Genomic DNA, 15421 nt, shown 5'->3' with positions numbered 1-15421 from the left:
GTATATGGAGTTATGCAGCACGACTCTGCATTTGAACTGTAGCGCTTAAAAAGTAAATTACCATAACATTTTAAAGACTTCATCACACTTTATAAAACAAACACACTTAACAAGGCTAAGTGGTCTCAGCTACCCCACTGATTTCAGAATAATTCAACACCTGTGAATGTTAAATATTCTGTGATTACCCCTAATCCCTGAACTCTTATGTTTGTGGGATTTATGGTGTTGATTACACATTAGCTAGAATAACATTTCACTTTAAATGTTAACATATAGTTAAAAACGTATTGCTCTCAAAATTTATTTTTGTTTTAAGAATCTTACAATGTGGAACATGTGTTGGGACTAGAAATTGAGTAGTTTAGTGAGGATGCTTTTTGTTTCTTTATTAAAATAAGGACCAGAGGAAAGAGCAGAATGGGATAGCGCCATTCATAATCCCCAGAATAGACCACTCCTGGAATCCTACATGGCAGTGCCTCAGAGATTTCTTCTTATGGTCAGTGATATGTACTGTGACAGTCTCAGGTTCGTGACATGCACCCTGTTTTCTGCAAGGAGAGCCCAGCCGAGTAGACTAGTAGAATACACAGTAGAGTATTGGTATTTTTAAAGGAAAGCTCCACCATACTGCTACCCCACTCTCTATCCCAGAAAACTGACTACAAGTCCCACAATTTTTTTAAAAAAGGAACTGGAGCAGCACATCACGCATGGACCTTAGGCGACTTGGCAGCTATGTGTCGGGTATGTGTATGGTACAGCGAAGATGGCTACATTTGTAGACATTCTTCTTCTACATACAGGATTCAGTGTATTCTCAAACTATGTGTATATATATTTTATTTTTTTAAACATATAGATTTGTTTTTTCAGATTAATATAATAAAAATGTCCTTACTTGTGCAAATGAGGTGCTGTTACAAATTATTATTATTCCCCTTTTCAACTCTATATAAGCTGTTGCTCTATTTACAAAAAAATAATAAGTAACAATGATTTATAATACTACATTTATGCAACAGCTCATTTAAACAGGTAAGCCTGAACACAGTACTGCTCACTTCGTCTCTTAGGTGATTATTTAGATATTGGTTCAAAGTGGAAAACACAAATGGAAACACGGTGCAAATAATTTTACACCAATATTTAAAATTAAGCACAACTAGCTCTCACTTGGTTTTTGCTCTTAAATTACCTTAGCTACAACCCAGCGGTAAATGGGAAAGCAGAAAAAGCACAATACAGACCTGTCAATCTCGAAAATAATATTCACTACCTAAGTCTAAGATGAGAGTAGAGGCCTTGGAAGGAGCGGGCCCTGTGGCGTGAGTTTGAGCCCTTCACTGACAGAGCATCCATGGATGGGCCAGGGTGAGGGAGAGTCAATGAGTCTTTGAGACTGACACTGCCCGAGTACTCAAACACAAATGATCCTGACATCACCTGCAATGCCTGAGCAGGCTGCAAAACCTGTGACGAGCTTAAGCCATGCGGATCCTTCACGCATGAACTTGAAATCCACTTAGAGTAGGAGTCTCCATCTCACCTTGTGTTCAGTGTGATATCAACAGCTCTTCAGCAGATAACTTACGAAGAGTGACAATATAGTGAACTGCACCAAGGTCCAATGCGAGTTAGCAGGTCTGGCGATAAGAATTTCCAAAATGGTTCGCTCATATTGTTATTCGGGCAAAAATGGTAGCTCAGTGGGTAAAGGACAGTGACACGACGATTTACAACCAATGTATCCTAAAAAGCTAAACAAAGTTCTGTGAATAGGCGTAACCCACGTTCAATTCCGCTTCCTTTTGTGCATATTATAGTTATTATATGCGTTAGCCCCACTGCCTTAATTTAAGAAGATGAAGACTACAACTGCCAGAATGCAGTGATTTGTTAAATGTAAATGACAACGCAATGACTGGATAATTGGTGTTCCGCGTACATAGGGTTTTCTGGAAACCGCAAATCTGAATAAAATAACAGTTAAAAAATCGACTCTGACTCTAGGAAACACGATAGGCACATCGGACAGCAAAGTGGTCGCCATCACAGCATATATGTTCTATATACGTCCCGTCTCCGCTAGCATCGTAGATTTCTGTTCAATCGCTTAAGTATTAATTTATGTAACCTATGCAATGAACATTTCTGTCAGAAATGTTCTCCATGTCAAGAAATCCAACCAGTGCCTACTGTGGCTCTCTACATATATGATGATCTGGGTTAGGAGGCAGACATGGTTTCCCCCGGGGCGTATTTGTGTGCCTTGCACTTACCCCTCTACAGCTCTAACCTACCTGTTCTGTTCACAGCTTTGCAGGAATCTGGAACCTCTGGCAAGCAACAACTAACGACCGGCTGACTGGAATCTGCTGATGTCAACAGCAGTCTAGCAATCTGTCAAACGGTATCCGATGATGGAGGCAGTGCACTGGTAGCTTGATCAAAGCCAGGCGGTTGAACTCAGAAGTCCGGGAGCTGGAGCTCGGCCATCTTGCAATGACTCGTATTTGGTTTACTTTTGACAGCGTACCCTGCAAATGTAATTCTTTCACTATTTTCGTAATAGATATTGCAAATTTTGAGCCAATATGATCGTTTTAACATCTACGCGGCTACCGTTTTAGCAATAAATAAAAAATCTTCGTTGTACAAGTAATCACAACTAGTCTGCCAGACCATCGGATGCTTTCAGAGCTTGAGCTTTTTGGTCTTTATATTACAAGGTGATCATTTAATTTGGAACTGCTCCTCAGAAGACCACATCGGATATTGTTTTCAAGTTTTGGGTTTAGAGCAGAGTCTATTCCCAATGCTTAATTCAAGAGTATATGACTTGCGGCAAAATTGAGACGTGTTCAGTTGCATCGACAAGGTAAAAAACATGCTTAAAGTTACAGTTCAAAACGCGAGACAAGAAAAATTAATCTGCGACTCGGGCACACTGTAAAGCTCACGTTCCCGCAGAATGAATGAAACTAGGCTTCTCTGTGGACCTTCCAAAATGGCCACTCCGTTCCCATAGCTCTCCCAACATACCATCTCCTCTCCGACGTCAGTAGAGGAGCCGAATTCACGCTCAGTATTCGCAGATTCCAGGCGGCAAGTCGCTACTTTGTTATTGTTAAGATCAGATTCCGCGCTTTCTGCTTCTTGTGATCTCCGGGATAAGCCCCGCGTAAAGCTTTGTTCGGGCGCAGGTTTGTCATACTATTTATTTAATGCAGTCTTGTATGTTCCTAAATGGTGCAGTGTTTGTTAACGGATTGGTAAGACGGAGCTTAACCATCTAAGGCGCTTTGTCCAGGCTCCAGCACAAGAAGTCGACCGAGGGGCGTGTTTAGAACAGCCTTCAAACGGTGATACCTAGAGCTCCCTCGCAGACAGGCCAGCAAACGTCCTAAACCATGGCTACATTTGTGAGTTATTACCCACAAGTAGGCTTGGTCTTGGAGAAATCTTCTACCCTGAAGCTTGCATGTGCAGCTTACCAAGTGTGCCCTGCGTGAGCATCCGGCTTGCGAACTCTTTTATCCGGTAGCCAGGCAGAGAATTCACATTTCCAAGATCCATGTTTGTGTAACTTGTAGTCCTGTTTGTTCCACTATAAAAACGTGACTATAACTAAAATATCACACATGAAACAGGAAAACTGGTCAAGATGAACTAATCATGCCTGACCCTGGATTCTTTGAGAATTATGGCCCAGCCAATTAGGTGACTTATGTTTCTGTTGTTTACCGTAAAATATTTTTGCCATTTCTTTCACCAAATTGTATGATTCTTAATTGATTAGTTTGTTGTTTTCTGCCTACATACAATCTTCTGACGTAAGAATATTTAAGTTCTTTGAAGATATTTCGTCAGCCATATATCCCCTCCTGTGCTTTGCATTGCATAGTTGCAAAATACCTATTGTGTGCATAACCGATAACTTAAAGGGTCTTACAACCCCCAACACTACTTACCATTGGTTGACTTTGTCACTCATTTGCTTTCATCTTATTCATTGGTTTTCCTTGTCCTCCTTGTGTTTGTCCCCCACCACTGGAGCACATCCCTGTTACCTTCTCTTTGATTGGCAGGTTTCTAGCCTTCCACTGCTCACTTTTAAGGAACTACTTTTTTCTTACTCCCTGCATGAGAAAGCCTGTCTTTTCCAGCTTTCTCCCCAGTGTGTTTCTTTCCCAGTCTGTCATCCTGCATCCTGTATTGCTGCTTCCATATGTTGTAGTCTCTCTCCTTTGTGCTTCTCCCCTGTTGCCAAAACCTCTTTCTCGCATTCTGTGTTTCCTTCTCTCTTGTGTGCTTCTCCACCTGTCCCAGTGTTGCCCTACCTAGTGTGCTGTTTCCCCATAGCCCACTGTTTTTTTTCTTTGTAGTGGGGTGGGTGGCAGGACCAGGCAGCAAATTGCTGCTGAACCCTGCGTCTAAAAAAACAAACAAAAAAAACGAAACACTTTCTTGCTAATACTTTTAAATTTTTTGGTAAATATGCTGCCTGTGCAGCGCACACACACCTCACACGCCTACAAAATGACACTGGTGTGTCAGTGCCCGTTTTTCCTTTTGGACATGCTGCACAGCATCTTGCTGCCAACACTGTACATCATGACCAAAAGACATTGGCAAGGCCAATCCCAAAGACTGAGACTGAGACTGGCTAGCTTTGCCAATGCTAGTTTCAACTCATCCTTTCTGTGACGTGAGTTGGAGAGACATAGAAGAGCTTGGCTCGTGATTGATTGACTGGTCACGCTCTAGTGCTGCTTAATGAAAATGCACTTCACTATGAGCTACGTTTGAATTGGTTGATTGGAATCAGAGACCTGCAAATTGTACTCTACAAAAGGAACACTGTCTCGCTACAGCACCTCTATTCTGTTTTTGCCTATTACAAGCAGAGCTTGTCATAAATCCCCATATATTCGGGATACAGTTTAAAAGTACATACTTTCTTTCTGCTTTCTCCACTTATCGACGTCCGATTGTGTGCATCTGTTTGAGCGTGAATATAAAGAATTGCATCTGTACTGTAGCTATAGTTTCCCCACTGCTGCATAATAATCTGAATCCTCTAAAGTGGCACTCCTGTACGTGCAGTGCAATTGGTGCTAACCTGCACAGCAGTCGGCGCACTCCCAAGTCCGTGATTAATATAACATTGGAACATATCTGTGCATCTGAAAAGAGAAGTGTTGGATCTACACAGTTGCACAAGTGTTAGTAATCCTAAATCACAAATCCGTGCTCAATCTCCTGCACTTCCAATGCTCTGGAGCTAAAAATCATAAATAAAAAACTATAACTACAAGAGAACGCTCGTAAAAGTCCCAAAAATATATTTTATCTTGAAGTTGATTCAGTTCTGTACACAACACAGTCCATTAAGTGAACGCATTCTTCTTCCCTCCATCATGAGGCGGGAGCAATATTACAGTGTTCAATTTTAATTTTATTCTAATTCTTCAGACATCAGAATCCAGCCCAGCCAATGTGTTTCATCCTTGCAGATTTCCTCAGGGTTAATCTAGTCTTGAGTTTTTCTCTTTATCTGAACTTGACAAAAGTCTGGGTAATGAAGCGGAAATCCTGTTTGGCTACAATGGCTTGTTGATAAGGCTTTACTTTCCAGGTCAGTGGATGACCCGCTAGGGAGAAATATATATTATAGAACTTGCTCATTACCTGGAAGTTTGACAAGTTCAGTTAAAAAAAAGAAAATATCAAGATTGGATGTACCCTGATGAAGTCTGCAAGGGTGAAATGTGTTGGCACGGGCTTCATTGTGATGTCTGAAGAATAATAAAATTAAATTGAACACCATAATATGGCTGCTTCCTGATGGTGGACTTAAGAAGAATTTGTTCACTCATTGATTTGTGTTTTGTACAGAATTGAATCAACTTCAAGATAAAATATATTTTTGGGGACTTTTCAGAACTTTCCTTTGTAGTTATGGTTTTATATCTATGCATCTATTCTAGTTATGAGTTCAAAAAACCCTTCAGCATGCATCTCTGAAGAAAACACACACGCTAGCTTGGTGCCATACTCCAGTAAATGTAAGTGCAAGCCTGAGGCAGAAGGAAACAATATAAGAATTGCATTCAGTGCATAAGATACACACACTTTCTCTTCCTAGATTCTCTTGACCCACACACTCTAGTGAAGTAACATTTCTTTCTAGGTCAGGGAGACTTCAATATAGACCTCAGAGGTTTTTAACACCCTCTCTGGGTGGTAGACCAATTAACATTGAGGCAGTAACTCATATTGCAAGCATGTTCAGAGCCATTTCCTCTTGTGTCTCTTTTGGGTCTATCCCAGTACTGTGCTCTGCATGTGGTTTCTAGTTTGGAATTTGAAGTTGTATGACATTGGCTGAGGGCCAAAGCCTATGGTCAGGTGCCCTATGGAGAATGTATGTTCTACTTGTGCCCAGTAAGCCCCTTTTGGGCTGTTAGCATGGTGAGCTGCAGCATGACATCTTGAAAAAACTAGAGGTCGGTCTGGACATGCAGTTCTTCTCTATCCTTTATGCCTGACTGTACCTTTCAAGAACGGACATACCTAGAAGGAGAGTGAGGAATTCTGCCTGTAGTTGGCTGATCAAGACCTAGGGCCTGATTACAAGTTTGGCAATCGGGACAACAGCACCAAGCCATCGGCATCCCGACTGCCGCATTACGAGATTCTCCTGGGGCTGGCAGTGTGTCAGCAGGGCAGTCAAGACGGCATGCTTCGGCTCTAGGAGGGAGCCTGAAACCACTGTCGGACACACTACTGCACCTCCAGCAGTTCTGGTGCACTGTTTTAATGCACCATGTTGTGCATGGCAAATAGTGCGTGCAATGACTTTACAGGTATAGGGGGGAACAATATGGGCCCGGCCGCAATCTACATGGGCTTCAATGCCCAGGGTCCTTTTTTGTGACACTTTACCTGCCTTTACACCAACCTTTTCATGGTGGTGTCCCTGCCACGAAAAGGTTGACGGAAAGGCAAGTCGTAATATACACGGCCATGCCAATGCCGGCATCGCCACCATTGACTGCGGCGGTCCCTACCGCCACCTGTGCAGCAACTTCAATGTCGGCAGTGGAGGCGGTCTTGTGGCGGTCCGACTGCACTGATTGCAATGCTGTTGGACTGCCGCTGCTGCCATGGCGGTCACCGGAACACCAAATTCGTAATCAGGCTCCCAGTCCTTAGTGCCCATCCTCTATCCTACGAGATCAGTCCTTAACTCCCCATGAACTACCAGAAACTTTCACTCAGTTTCCGTAGCACACATAGCTAGCTAAGTAGTCAACTATTCTACTTACCTTGATCCATGAAACCATTACCTCATCAGCTCTTAATCTTTCGTCGGGGAGGAGATACAATGTTAGCTTATTGAACACCTCCAAACGTGGTTGACCTGCTGCCCGGTAATCAGTGACCCTCAGACTTGCATTTGTGTATTCCCACTTATCTGTGGTTAAGGTGGACCTTTAATACTAAATCCAAAATTGTTGGCTTTGTTAATGCTTGTCAATTTTTTTCTATGTTAGTGAGATGGCTGAATGAGTACCAGCATGCTTGTGTTGAACGTTGTTGAGAACAACTTAATTAGATGCAACTGATGGATTTAGTTGTTTTCTAAATCTGTATCCAATTTAATAACAATTGTCCATTGTTGTTAGCTATTATGAACTTGGGGATTTTATCCAGATATAAAGGGAGCGTTCGGGTTCAATATGGTACAGTTTCCCTATTTGCCAGTCAACTACCTGAAATCCCCTTTTATTATATCCATTACATACTCTAGCTGCAGTAATTTGCATCCTACTCTATTTTTCTGTTTTCTTTGCCATTAAGTGCTGCCATTTTATATGCCCTTTAACCCTTGCAGTTTCATAATATATCTGCACTTGCTTTAATTTCTTTCACATTGCACCAAACCTTGTTTTGGGATGCCCCTTGACTAATTGTTTTTTCCCCTCTCTTTCCTTCTTCCTTCAAATCAGAATAGTAATCCAAGCCTCAAAAAATGTACTCGCCTGCTTGCTGTGGTGAGCCAGTTTTTTTCTTCAGAGTGAGCTACTACTCAGGCATTCAGGTTATGTCTAGTGAGGGAGCCCAAGTCTGAATTATCTCACTGATTATAGCCATTCTCCGACAGTTCATTAAGTGCAGCATAGGGCTTCTGGTGGTGCAGCAGCATGATATCTCAAAAGGGTTCAGGGCTTGCAAAGAATATGTTATGAAAGACTGATTGCAGTGCAGGATCAGACTGCAGAGCTCATGTTGCAATGATTCAATCAGAGGGCAGCTCACATTTGTGTATTCAAAGCATCTTCCATCAATGATGTAGTCTACCATACCAGTCCGTTTACCCACTTCTCATTGGTTAATTACAATCAGACAGAGCAGGATATTCATCCCAGGACATGTGCACTGCCTCTGCCAGCCAGTCCAGGCGTGCAATGCCTCTGTGCTCTAGCCAGTTTCAGGTGCCAGTGCTGGACTGCATTTCAAAACTGGTCCTTTTTTGTAAATGCTTTTCCTGTGCTTTTGAAGATGCAGCCAATAATTGTGCTTTTGGATTAATTTTCTGAGTTCCCTCAGCCCACATCTCTGAAAGTAACAAAGTCTGACACATTTGAAGAACCTCTCTGTTTTGCTGCTGCACATCAGTGAATCTGGCTAAATGGAAACTTGAACGTAACCAGAAGCAACGCGAAAATAATAAACTTCTGTCCATGTGTGCGTTGTACTGTTTCTTGTCTCATTGTCCTCTCTCTCTGTGGCAAAGACTCCTGCCTCTGTGCTTCCCTCTCCGATGCTGCTGCATTTTTAAATTCTCGTTGCGGTTCAATCTACGTTGTCATGGAAATCACAAAAATAGCAGTGACCTCTTAAGGAGTTGCAACCAATCACCTTCTAGAGCTTGTACCACGGTGCACATTAAGAGACAATTTGTAAGAAATGTACATTCCGCTCAATTATGTTGAATTTCTTCTTATTACTGACTTGTAAACACCTTGGAGGGTGACTTGAATGGAGGAAACACTTCGAATCTTGAACTTTTCAGTTTATTTCAGTGGCTACTACACTGCCTGGTGGAGGGGTCAGAAGCCTTTCGCTAAGCACTACTACACCCCCAAAATACATTCAAAAAGACATGTTGAAATTCTTTAAATATCTTCAACATTTTAAAGCTTTAAAATCGAGTTACTATTTGGAAGTCTAAGAAGATGGCTAAAGTATGTTCAAAGTTGCTTGTGATGGTATCTTAGCCAAGGGTGCTCAATGAGGTCACAGACTGCTTTTTGTCCAAGCAGAGAAGCGTTGTAATACAGCAGGCAGGCTAGGTAAATGGGTTTTGTAACTCATGCCAAAGTTACTGTTATGGGAACAAAAAATGTGAGCTTCCACATCAGGAGCAGTAACCCTCCTGTCAATATTTTTTTAATTTTTTAATTAGGGAAGTATCAACAATTCATAACTTTAAGTGTACATTTCAGTTACATCCTTAAGTGCAGTGTCCGTCATGGGAGTAGAAACAATTCATATATAACAATGATCAAAATATTCATATACACAAAAGAAACAAGCATTCATTTGAAATCATTTCAAGTATGTAACCAGGCATGAACATCAGCACCCATTCTTTTATAGGATCCCATATTCTTAGAAGCTTAACTCTTTGTTGATCAAGTTGAATGATAGACATTTCCAAGAAACAAAGGGTTGTACATTCTTGTCACCTTGTTAAGGGATCGGAAGTATCTGTTTGAAGCCAATGTTGTGCTAGACCAAGACGAGCATCTGAGATGGCAAAGTAGTAGACACCCATAACAAAAGACCGGATGTTCGTTGAATGTCCCAATATGATCATTTTAGAATCCCAAACTATGTTGATCTTTGTGACATCATTAAGTAGATAAAACACATGACCTAAATTTTAATAAAAGGGTAGACGGCAAATATATGGGTGGTGTTGGCTTCGACGCATTGGGAGCAAAAACATTTTGAAGTTTCTCCAAGTCCTTATAAATGCAGCCAATAGGGGTATATAAGACAAATCATTCAGTATTTTAAAGTGATGTAGTCTAATACGAGAAACATTAAGAACAGATTGAGCAAGCATATTGCTCAAATTAATATCTTCAGCTGTAACATTGGTATCAAAATGCCTGTTCTATTTAGATACCAAAAGATCAAACCTGTGTCCTTTATTACTGTTAAAGAATTACAGAAAAAAACGTATGAAATCTCTCCATGGTGTCTTTATTAGAAGTTTGACAAAATCATTATGTGCTAGATTAATTTATTTCCGATACAAGTGCTAGGAAAAACTTCAAAGCTATTGGTATCGAAAGAACCTTTGTTTGGACATTGCATATTCCTTCTGCAACTCTTTTGAAGGAAAACCCCCTTATTAATTATCTTTCCCAGGGTAATACATTTCGGATCATACTAACAGCTTGTATGCATGATTGATGGAAGGTTAGGAATGTATACTGATTAAAGTTAGAAATGTGAGCAAACCTCCTTATATTCTACGATATTTGGTTAAAAAACATAATTGTTTTAAATGTAGTATGTTCAAAGTAGGCAATGTCAGTAAGACCTTTTAAAGGCTTTGGGACAGATGTACGACCCTCAGTGTTTGAAACTCTCAATTTGCATTTTTTTTTGCGAGACGCAAACACTGATGTACAATAGTGTCTGAGACACAGTTTGTGATTCCCAAATATGTCTCAAGGGACCTGCCTCATTAATATTCATGAGGCAGATCGCAGTTTGCATCCCATTGGGAATGGCTAGAATTCACAGGGATGGTGGCCTACTGGGATCAGCAGACCACCTTGTCTTTGACTGCTTTTTAAATAAAGCAATGTTTTTTAAAGGCAGTCCATTTTCCCTAAAGGAAAACGGTATGCATTTCAAAACTGAAAATGAAAAATTATCTTTTCATTTTTTCACAGTGGGAAGTAGTCCAGGGTACCCCTGCCTGCTCTGGAAACATTTTGGCACCCCCTTTCACAAAGGGGATGGAGTCCCATGGGGACCCCTCCATGTTTGCAAATGGGTTACCGCCTCCTTCAAGGAGTCATTAAAGTATGAATGTTTTGCGACCACATTCCCGGTTGCAAAACATTCATACATACCAAATGCGACTTACTATTAGAAAGGGATGCCCTTTCCTAATAGCGACTCGCAAGTCCTATTTTGCTAGTCAGTAATGGCTACTGACTCACAGAATAGGTTTGGTACACAGGAAAATGCATTTTCCCAGTCGCAAATGGCCAATGGGCCGTTTGCTACTGGTAAAACATGTCATACATCTGGACCCTAGATACATATCTGCTGCCTTGATAGCCAGAAAACAAATCACCTAATGGCCATTTATCCCTTCCATGGCTGCAGACAGTGTAAAAACAAACACTGGCAAAGCCATTAGATCTCTCTTATGTAAGAGCTTTTAGCTTTGTTAATGTGTTTTAGATGTATTGTACAGCAGCGTAGAGGAGAATGGCATAGAGTATCAAAATATGGAGTGGCATGGAGTGTAGTGGGATAGAATGTAGTGGCACACAGTGGAGTGGTATGGCTTAGAGTGGAGTAGCTTTGAGTGATTCTAGAAATAAAGAGTTATAATTTAATGCAAAAATTTCATCTATCTTCATAGCTATTTGTACACCCAAATATGTTACATGCTTGACACAACAGGAGTCGGATATTATTGAAGATACATTAGTCATATGCTTTTTCTCCGTTTAGCTTATAGCTAGATGCCTTGCCAAATTGTCCTTAGATGTACGAATACTTCTAAAGAGCTGGAGGGAGAAGACGAAATAACATTGTCGTCATAAGCAAATACTCTCACCTCTAGCTCAGGGAATTGTAATGAGAGGAGAGTAGTCTGTGTTATAAAGGCATGAATATATGGACCTAACTGGCATAAAGCTATGGGGACAAGCACCCTTGCCTTGTTTCTCGTTAATCAAGATGGTGTTTCGTAGCCCACCCCTGCGAACAATACGAGCTGTCACTGAGATATATTTAGCCTTAACTCGGCCTAAAAAGTCAGTATTGAAGCCCTTGTACATCATAACATAACCATAAGAACTGTCTGGAGGCCCTGTCAAATGCCTTTTTGTCATCCAACAGGATCATCCTGGCCTTTCCAGTACCATGCGACCTCCAGTGCAGTTATTGCTGAATGTTGTGTCCCTGGAAGGACTACATCCATCCTGCATAGGTTCTAACTGGTTATAACCATAACCTGGTCATAGTATTATGGTGTAACTGTTCGAATCTACATTTATCAATGAAATCTGCTGATAATATCTGTGTTTATAAGGATCCTTCTATTTTTAAGAAATTTTGTTATTTACGTTTCAAGAAGATGGCACTGAATTATGAAATATTAGTTAGTTAAAAAGGTCGTACCTCAAGAGAATCAAGACATTCAAGAAGGTTTTATTAAACCTCACAGGTATCTAGTCAGGGCCTGTCACTTTACCAGATGCCACCTGAGAATTTGCTGTCTCTATCTCTGTACATGTTATATTAGCTTCTAATATTTCTCATTGTGCAGCTGACAGTTGGGACATTTTCTAAGTATTCTTCAATCTGTTCTTCAGAGGCCCTAGATTTTTATATCTACAAATTTAAATGAAACTTCTCCTCTTTACTCAGACTTACCTGAGACCTAATCCCCATCCAGGTTCTTTATTTTACTGATGGAGTTCCTGCTTCTTCTGTCTTAATCTGAAACACAAACAGGCATCCAATTTCCTCACTGTTTTCAAAGCGAGAACCTGATAAGCATGTAGCTTTCGATTAGCCCTATCCCAGATCCTCTTTTTCAAAGTAATTTGGAGGATAATCAGTTGTTCAGAGATTATTGATCAGTTATCTCGTTTATATTATTCAGAAATATTGGAAGCATACTCTGTTTCTAGTTGTAAAAATGGAAGTCGTATGTGAACTTCTGTAGCTCTACCAGCCTGCTCTTGCTTGATAGAAAAACTCAATGTCTGGCCTGTTATAAAAGCCTTGAAAATGTCCCACACTATAGTAATTTCTGCAGACTGTAGATTATTACCTAAATTCTCTAAGGAGGCCTTCCATAGTGTTGGTAAATGTTTTATCCATAAGCAGTATGCAATCAAATGTCCAGCGAGACGGGACAACCACCAATTGGAAGTAACAAGACTTAATGTAAAGAGAAAGAGCATTATAGTCTTAGACAATTTTAGGAGTAAACTTTATATCTAAATATTGAATGATTGCATAGCTGGCAAAAAACATAAAGGTCCGAGGTGACTTGTGAGGGACAGAATAAAATGAATATCCATGTTCAAGCGGTAGACAGTTTTGCCATACATCTGTTAAGGTGTTTGATTCTACGATTTCTTTCAGTGAGTTTCTTGATTTACTTATGTGTCTTAGCCACATACACTACTGATGTAGAATCAAGAGCTGGTTTAATGGCAACAGTAAACAAGCATTTGCAATGCAGTGGGTCTCACATTTGCTCGAGTTAGAGCTATTGTTGTTGTAAATTTATAACTGGACTTTTCTTGCCTTATAAATTGGTCAACCCTGCCTCATAATTTGGTCTTTGCCTGCCACATAATTCCAGTGGCCTGGCATATAACTAAAGCACGTCTATTTACCTTGTTCCTCTATCTGCAGCCAAAAATGAAAATGTTGCAATTTAGCATCCTAATTTAAATCTACTGTGCTAATTCCAAGTTTCTGGCTGGCTAACAAAATTCCCAAAACAAGACAGCCATGGAGGAGTAACAAGAGAAATAAACTATAAGGGTCACCCAAACATATCAAGAGAGTTCAAACAGTCATAGTGTAGTAAGGATGTTACGTTGACCTGAATCATGATCATAATTGCAATTAGGAGAGATTTTAAAACATATACAATTATCATATAAACCCAATAAAAACCTTTATCAGAAATAAATGTTTGGCATTAGATTGTGATGCTCAGAACAGCCCCTAGAAAACACCGCAATGAAAATAGCATTTGTAAGAAACATGGTCATGCTACCATATAGTTAGCCCCTAGAGGGCATAACCACATAAAAAGAAAATGACTAAAAGTATTGCAGTGAAGCCATATATAGCCCCTAGAGAGCATAGTGCATTAAACCTTTTCATGGTTAGCAGGCCTACTGCAATGATATTACAAACAACCCTGAAAACACAAACTACTTTCAGTTGGAAAACAAAAGTTCCAGCCATGAGAGAGGTTAAAAGATACCGAATGGAGGGAAGGATAATTGTTTTGGGGTCCCCACTAACCTAGTGTGGGTACCCAGAGATGATCTAGACAGAAGGAACAGGTTGTGGTGAAAGTTTTGAAGATGGTCCCATTGTCCTAGGACCACCACAGGCCGAATTATGAAAAACAATGTTTAGTAAAAGAATGCCCTGCGAAGCATTTTTGGGGATGACCGAGTGCAGGAAATATAGTAGTTTGTTGACTGTAATGCTCAGAGCAGCCCCTAGAGGACACCACAATAAAAATATAAGTTGTAAGAAACATAGGGGGTCATTCTTTACAGCCGCGGTCGGAATGGGCAATGAAGCACCGCCAGCCTGTTGGCGGTGCTTCCGTTGCCCGAAAGACCGCCAGGGTCGGAATGAGGGCCATAGTCATGTAACCATATAACTAGCCCCTAGAGGGCATAACTGCGTGAATATAGAATGGCACAAAGTATTGTATGCAACCATATATTTAGCTCCTAGAGGGCGTTGTTGTGCCTTACTCATTTTCAGGCCTACTGCAGTACTAAGGCCCTTAGAGCACAAACTACTCCAAGCTACCTTCAACCATAAAACTACTTCCAGCCATAAGAAAGTTAAAAAGGGACTGAATGGTGGGAGGGGTTATTATTTTAGGGACCCCACTAACTTAGGGTGGGGACCCAGAGACGACCTAAACAGAGTGTGTCTTGCTGAACGTTTTGGTGGTGGTCCCGTTGTCCTAGGACAACCACAGGCGGAGTTATGGGCAAAAATGTTTTGAAAAAAGATGCTTGCAAAGCATTATGGGGTGACTTTTCCCAAGTGCAGTGAATATTGTCGTTTTGGCTCTCCCGCTGTGCTGGGAGAGCCGGGGCTTTCTGTGTTTGAGCGACCCTTGACCCCAGGGTAGGTCGCTCCTCTGTCCTCACAGCGCCACCAGATCCAGATCCCCTGTTCTGCCTTCTCTTTTGCCTGCATCGCTGCCTGTGCCCCGAGTGTCTGTGTTGCCGTGTGTCTGCGTTCGCGCTCCCCTTTTTTTCCTTCTGTATCCCCGAGTGCCTGTGCTGTGTGATCGCGCTCCCCTTTTTTCCTTCTGTATCCCCGAGTGCCTGTGTTGTGTGATCGCGCTCCCCTGGTTTTCTTC

The 15421-nt window shown here is 41.1% G+C and overlaps 2 protein-coding genes across 4 annotated transcripts in view; one reads left to right on the top strand and one right to left on the bottom strand.

Annotated features, from left to right (window-relative positions):
• The window catches only part of LOC138304313 (oocyte zinc finger protein XlCOF6-like), a 132393-nt gene extending 129338 nt beyond the window's left edge, over nucleotides 1-3055 (bottom strand). For all 3 annotated transcript variants that reach the window (XR_011205548.1, XR_011205549.1, XM_069244265.1), the window contains exon 1: nucleotides 2307-3055. The gene's annotated coding sequence lies outside the window, so the exon portion shown is untranslated. The remainder of the gene's footprint in view (nucleotides 1-2306) is intronic.
• A 16-nt stretch (nucleotides 3056-3071) lies between these two features.
• LOC138304312 (gastrula zinc finger protein XlCGF57.1-like) overlaps nucleotides 3072-15421 on the top strand; it is a 28194-nt gene continuing 15844 nt past the window's right edge. The window contains exon 1 of the mRNA XM_069244264.1: nucleotides 3072-3209. The gene's annotated coding sequence lies outside the window, so the exon portion shown is untranslated. The remainder of the gene's footprint in view (nucleotides 3210-15421) is intronic.

The sequence above is a fragment of the Pleurodeles waltl genome, chromosome 7 (assembly GCF_031143425.1).
Source record: "Pleurodeles waltl isolate 20211129_DDA chromosome 7, aPleWal1.hap1.20221129, whole genome shotgun sequence".
Lineage (NCBI taxonomy): Eukaryota > Metazoa > Chordata > Amphibia > Caudata > Salamandridae > Pleurodeles > Pleurodeles waltl.
This window is presented reverse-complemented; position numbering and strand designations above follow the sequence as displayed.